This window comes from Hoplias malabaricus, chromosome 9 (assembly GCF_029633855.1).
Source record: "Hoplias malabaricus isolate fHopMal1 chromosome 9, fHopMal1.hap1, whole genome shotgun sequence".
NCBI lineage: Eukaryota > Metazoa > Chordata > Actinopteri > Characiformes > Erythrinidae > Hoplias > Hoplias malabaricus.
Window position 1 is genome coordinate 13,162,465 of NC_089808.1, and position 7,088 is coordinate 13,169,552.

The following is a 7,088-nucleotide window of genomic DNA, read 5'->3' on the forward strand; positions in this document are numbered from 1 at the left end:
GAAGAGTCAGCCCATTTAAAACCAACATTCTGTTCATTAGAAAATCAGTTACAGGTCCGATAGGATGCCGATAGGACAGTGTCTGGATCTGGACCCACACCACGGTCCGCCTATTTGTGACCCCTGTTCTAGGGTATAGATGTTGTTTTTTAAAATGTTGCTAGGTGGTTGCTATGGAAGGGTTTTGATGGCTAAGGTTTTGTAAGGAGGTTGCTATGGTGTATGATGCCAGGTTCCAAGTTGTTTCAAAGTGTTGTTTAAAGTGAATGGGAGGAAGGAAGGATGCCTTAGACCAGTATTTCGAAAAGGGCATGTATCTATCAAGCAGAAGCATAGAAAAAAAAAATATATATATATATATATATATATATATATATATATATATATATAATATTAATAATCAAATCCTATTGGGAAAAGATTATAATAACACAATCAGATTGGTGAATTTAGTGTTTGAATGGTGTTCATCTCAAAATGCAGGATGAGTTATGTAGTGAAAATCTGGCAGAAAAATGGTAATCTACAAAATAATAAGAAGCATGGCATAAATCAGTAAACTATAGTATGTGACCGACGAATTTCAAAAATTACTCTGCCAGAGTGCCCTTATGCAATACAGATTCGGATTGTAGTGTCTGAACTAATTGTGATACAACACATACTTAAGTATGGTAAAAATGTCCATATTTAGACCATAGTATCTACCACCTACTTCATCACCACCAGCATCCTTGGCTTCACCTCTTACACCTGCAAGAAAAAAAAATGCAAACATCTAAAGCACTCTACAGTGCACCAGCTATCTTACAACACACACACACACACACACACACACACAAACATGATTTAAGAGAAGTACCAACAGAGCAGTGAGAGTCCTCAACAGGTTCTACACATTTACCTTGATATACTTGATATATTTAGTAAATTTATCAAGTATAATACTTAAATGTACATAAAATGTATTATTGTCATTTTAATTAATACAATTATTTCATGCAGAGCAACTTAGAATGTAATCACATTAGAGATGGATAGGTGTAGTGTTAGTTAAGTGTTGCATAAGGACCTTTATTGAGATAATGTAAGAATGCTAAGACTGTTAAATATGATACCTGATACCTAAAACAATATTCTTACCTGATCTTTTCCTTCTGTGACAAAGCCAAATTATGAGCAATGTTGATACCCCATTGGTTGCTGCTAATGCTGGAACTATGTATTCAAACACTGGCACGTTTCCTAGTGACACAGAAGAAAATAAACTGACCATGAAACTGTGGAGAAACACCATAGATTAATTTTAAAAGACAATACATTCTGTTGGTTTACAGGGGCTAACGATCAGGTCATACCCACCATCTTTGTCTTTGATTGTTGAATTTGGTGAAACTGCTGTAAAAGAGAGGTACGTTCACAAGCAGCAAAGTTATATTTCAGTTAATATTAAATTTACATTTTCTTCTACAGAATTGCCCAAAGAGTCCCAGTGAAATGATACATCTTGAAGAACTAATGTGATGCTGTTAAATAATCAGCAACAGCTGAGCAATAAAGTCTATTGTTAGTATTTAATTACTAAAAAAACAATTAGCTGTGCTCTGTTATAATAAATTAAAAAAAGCTTAGCAGACTCATAATCAAAGTGTTTGCACAGAAACCTTTAGTGTTTCTTTCAAATAAAAAAACCCCAAAACAGATAGATCAGATTATCAGATCAGTTATTTTATTATTTAACACCAGTGTTTGGATTTCATCTATTACACACTCACCATCTTCAAGGATCAACTTGGTCCCATTTCCAAAAAGCAAATACTTATCATACGCTCCACAGATGTATGTTGCAATGTCTGTTTGTTCCACTGACGAAAACAACAACTTAAAGTTTTTATTTTTCCATGTGACTTTGATTCTAGAATGGTTTTTAAACTGTTCACACATTTCCACGTCTACAAATCCTTTAGCTGTAGCTACACACACAGGAGCATTATTTAGAGCTACTTTTATCCAGAATATTGAAAAGCGCCCATGTTGCTGAACAAGGCTGTTGAGACTGGTGGAGAGTCCAGACTGGACTCTCACTGTCGACTCCATCTGTGAGACAAAACTCCCAGCTATACATCCACCTTAAAATGACAAACACAAATGTAGGGTTTTCTGTTCAGCTCCAGGAAAAGGATATAAGGTATTATCATAAAGTGCTAATGTTACAATGAATAATGCACTCTAAAATTATTGTTCAGTTACAGATAGAAAAAAAATAGATACAGATAGATAAAAGCAAGAACTTACACTGGATTGCAAACTGAAAAGTTGGATATAACATGCTAATATTACAATTAATAAATGTTGTAATTTTATAACATACACTCTAAAAGCATTGTCCAGTTAAATTGTCCTGTTTATAAGACTGAATAGATTTAATAAGAGCAAGTACTTACATTGGATTGCAATGAGAAATATTAGATTTAAAAATCCAGTTATATTCATGTTGTTTTAAAGATGACCTCCTCTTCTCTTCTACTGAAAGGCAATCTTACTCTTAAAATAAAAGGAAAGGGGTGGAGTGGAGCGTTGTCAGATCTATATGCAGTAATATGATTGGCCAAGCAGCATTATGGCTGGGTTACACTTACATTTGATGTGTTCACTAAGATACCTTTGTTTCTCAAACATGGGTTTAAATGCAGAAGAGATTTACTCTGTGAATTCAAATAATTTTATGTCAGTTTATATTTGAAGAATTTGTTTTTATATATAGTATTCATATCCATTCTGAGATCTTGAGGTTTTAGGTCATGATCTCAGGTCATGAGTCTGCTGAATTCCTTGTAATATTACCTCATTCAGCCAAAAGAATATTTGTCAGGTCTGGATGTTGGATGAGAAGGCCTAGCTTGAAATTGGTGCTGTAATTCCTAATGTGTTTAATGAGTGTGAACAGGGTATGATTATGTTCATTGGAGGACCTTCCCTAAACAGTATTGGAAGAATATAATTGCCTAAAATGTCTTAGTATGATTTATCACTAATATTAGCCCTCACAGGAAAAAAAAATCCCTAAACTAGGGGATAAATGATTTTCACACTCAACACTTCAGCACTCAGCTCTTTGCTCTGTGTTAGCATGGTCTACTGCTTGGTAGCTGAGGTATGACTCCTACATGCTACCATTTCACAGCAATAGCACTTACAGCTGGCCAGGGCAGATCTAGCACTGCAGAAATATTATGAACTGGCTTATGACAATAGTTACATCCCACTTTGGAATTTGTGACATAACAGTGGAATGATTAAAATCACAGTGCTCTTCAAGTCCACATGTGAAATCAAGAATTAAGAAGGGTATCTACATAAATTTGGCCGTATATGAATGTGCTTTGAAATTGAACATGAATAGGATGTGTAGGCGTCTTGGGTTTTGCTTATTTAAATGTTTAAATCTTTTGCATGCATTATTTGCAGAATGTCAGCGTATCCATTTTTAATGCATTCCTAAGTTATAAATAAATCAGGTAATGGAGTGTTTGTGTTTTTTACACTGGTGTCTGGTTTGACACCATGAAGACTGGGCTTGTTTGGCCTTGCCACTGTACAGGAAACTGTAAGATTTTTAGAACGCTCTTGAGAAAGGTTCAGTGTGAAGTTTGGTCAAACCATTTGTGGCTAGTGCACAGGTTTCCAAATAAAGCACTGTCATGAGACAAAAAAAAAAAAATAAAGCTAAGAGGTTTAGAGTGAACAAAGTCATGCTGGCTCTGTAGTAGTTGTGCTAATAGGTGAAAAACATATCTAAAAGTTTTTAGAAACACAGGTTACAGCTTAAAACATGAAACAAAAATCTGAGAACTGAGGAATTAACATAAATATGGTTAGGTTTAATCTTTAATTTTATTTAAACAAACACCATTGATTCATTCATTGTCTGTAACCACTTATCCAGTTCAGGGTCACGGTGGATCCGAAGCCTACCCGGATTTGCAGGGTGTAAGGCAGGAACACAACCTGGAGGGGGTGCCAGTCCTTCAGAGGGCGACACACATTTACTCACACCGACAAACAGTTTTGAGTCGCCAATCCACCTAACAACATGTGTTTTTGGACCGTGGGACTTAACCTGAGCACCCGGAGGAAACCCACACGGACACAGGGAGAACACACCAAACTCCTCACAGACAGTCACTTGGAGCAGGACTCAAACCCACAACCTCCAGGTCCCTGGAGCTGTGTGACTGCGACACTCCCTGATTGTTTCACATCCCAACTAGCTTTCACCATCCAAGGGTGGTGGCATTGTGTGTGATTTGGAGAGAACTAGCTAATGGGTATAACTAATAATTTACAAATGAGGTAGAACAACCAGGACTTGTCTGACATCTTCTTGTTGACTGTTTCAGAATCTCAGCGAGGTATCTATTTGAGCTCTAATGTGCAAGCATTTCACTTACTGAAGGCAATATAACAAGGGACATGAAAATTTTGCCTTTGTGCTTCACTCAATCCTAATGTTAATATACTGGCTAAAAACTTAACATTCAGCAATTTTATAATCATTGTTTTGTTATATATATATATATATATATATATATATATATATATATATATATATATATATACACACACACACACACACACACACCACTCAGTGGAACTCAGAGAATGGTGAGTGTAGAAACAAAGAGGTGGTCATAATGTTATGGGTGATGTGTGCATATAGTTCATTAAACGCTAATAAAATTACTGTGTCGCCACCTGCTGGTACCTCATGTTCTCACGCCACTTCAGATTCTATGGGTTATTGTTATTCACAATAAATGAATAAAAGTAATCAGGGGGCATGTCTTGATGTGGATTGTTTTCTTTTTACTGTAGTGTTAATAATTCCTATTCTCATGTTTCACCCCAACAGGGGTAAGGCCTTTGATAGGACAACATTCGGCATGGCTTCATTCTCAGTCTTCAATGTGCTCCAAGGACAGATCTGAAATGACCTGTGTTTTTCTGCACTCGCTGTTCATTTTATCAACAGCACTCATCATAAAGGTACTCTATATGCTGTTGTTAGCCCACTTTCACTGGCCTCCCACGGGACCACCACAGAGCAGGTATTATTTGGGTTAATGTTCATTCTCAGTGCTGCACTGATGCTGTGTGATGCAGTACTGTTTCATGATGAACGAACACGTAGATGGGGAACATGTTAAAATAAGCTCTATTGCAAGTTAAACATATTGTTCATTTTCCTGTAGTTAATAGTTTGAACTTTTTCTGGAGATGTAGGTGCAAAGTCATGGGTGACACAAAACCACTCATATAAGTTGTAATAAACTTGCAGTCAGTTTAGAGATGAAAGGCTGTTGTGATATGATCTCTTTAATTTGTAGAATTTAACAGTCACTTCCAAAACTAACTGTAAATGAGCAAGAGGTGTCTCATTCAATGTGATAAATCAGAATTACCCAGAAATCTTCACTGGTGTTTAAAAAAAAATCTAGAGAACCCAGATTTTTCAAAAAGGTGATGGAAAATTTTTAGGAAACATTTAGGTTAATTTATAGAAAGAAAGAATCCGGTAAAATATATAAACATCTAATTATTCTAGGAGACATTTTAGCTTTGAAGACATGTAGAACTCTGTGTTAGTATTTTATTTGCATTAGGTTTGCACATTATGTTTCTGTGAGTTATGATTCCTCTTAGTGTTGCAAAGCTCTATATATGACTGTAGAGTTCATGCTGGTCTTTAACCTCTTCCTCTTGTTAGTCAGAGTGGCATAGTTCACAACTCGTATGTGTTGTTTAACATAAATAAAAAACATGTTAAACATCAACAATTAGTCATTCAGGAGAACATTATTTATTAAGTGTGTAGGGATTATTATTGAGGACCGGGGGTACTCTCAGCACCGGATTATTGTTTATGTGAAAACGTAAAAATGAGGTTAAACGGTGCAAATCGCACCCAATGGGCAAAGAGAATTAAAAGTACTGACTGTGACAGTCACATTTAGGTTATGTGGGTAAGAAAATTGGGTAAGAAGGGGCAAGAAACCTCACTGTATGTGTGGGGGTGTTGAGTTGGGCAGGGGGAGGGTTGAGATGTGACCAAAAATGGTTTAAAAAACCATCAAGCAGCAATGTGTGGACTGGATAGTGTTTTTTTTTTTTTTTTTTAATGTCTCTCTTTTATTTACAAAAACATAAATAAAAATGAGACATCCACAGTGTTTTGAAAAATGTAGTAAAAATAACCACCAAATAAACTAATTTAGGAAATTTTCAGTGCAGTCGGTGGCTGCTGTTGCTGTCTGAGTTGTGTATGTATTATATGTAATGCAACAGTGCCACTTTTGCAGCCCAGCCCAGATTTGAGGGTGCACTATGACTGCACAATGTCAAAGCTAAAAGCTGGGTTTACAGCAGGTGTCTCACTGCTCAGCATTACTCTGGAGCCCAACACAGTCTCTGTTTAGGGCCTGTCAGTCACAGGCCCTTAGACTCCTCCTTACAACCACCCCTACACACTACACCTCAGATCTCAGGTGATCTACTGTGTATTAGCATGGTATTTTTGTGTAGATATGGCTTCTACATGCTAGCATTTCACAGTAATGCCAGTTAAAGTTGATCAGGGCAAAACATTGCATTCTACCTTGTCATAGCATGGCATATGTCACATAAAAGTGGCATATTTGAAATCAGTTTAAATTATATAGCGTCTTCCTCACACTCAAGGTCGATTTACATCAACATAGGTATAATATACATAAAGTTAATACCATGTTTGTTTTTTAGTTTACCCCTCTGATGTCTGGTTTGACACCTTGAGGGTTGGGGTAGATTAGCTATGCCATTGTACAGGAAACTGTGAGGTCTTTAGGAGAACACTCTTGAGAAAATCTGAGTGTGAAGTTCAGTCAAACCAGTTGTGGCTCGTGGTCAGGTTTCTGAATCAAGCACCGTGGAGACAAACAAACAGACAAGGCATAGACTTGTGAAGAATCCTTGTGCTCTGTAGGGGTTGTTCTAATATATAAAATAACACAACTAAAGTAGACTTTAAAAGCAGAAACACAACCATTTCA

The 7,088-nt window shown here is 36.5% G+C and overlaps 1 long non-coding RNA gene across 1 annotated transcript; it reads right to left on the reverse strand.

The window, feature by feature from the left end:
• Positions 1–1,177: 1,177 nt before the first annotated feature.
• Positions 1,178–1,911, reverse strand: LOC136706978 (uncharacterized). Its single transcript, XR_010804186.1, has 3 exons — positions 1,776–1,911; positions 1,363–1,395; positions 1,178–1,245 (listed from the first exon to the last, which is right to left on the reverse strand). It is a non-coding gene; the product is annotated as an uncharacterized lncRNA (long non-coding RNA).
• Positions 1,912–7,088: the final 5,177 nt, after the last annotated feature.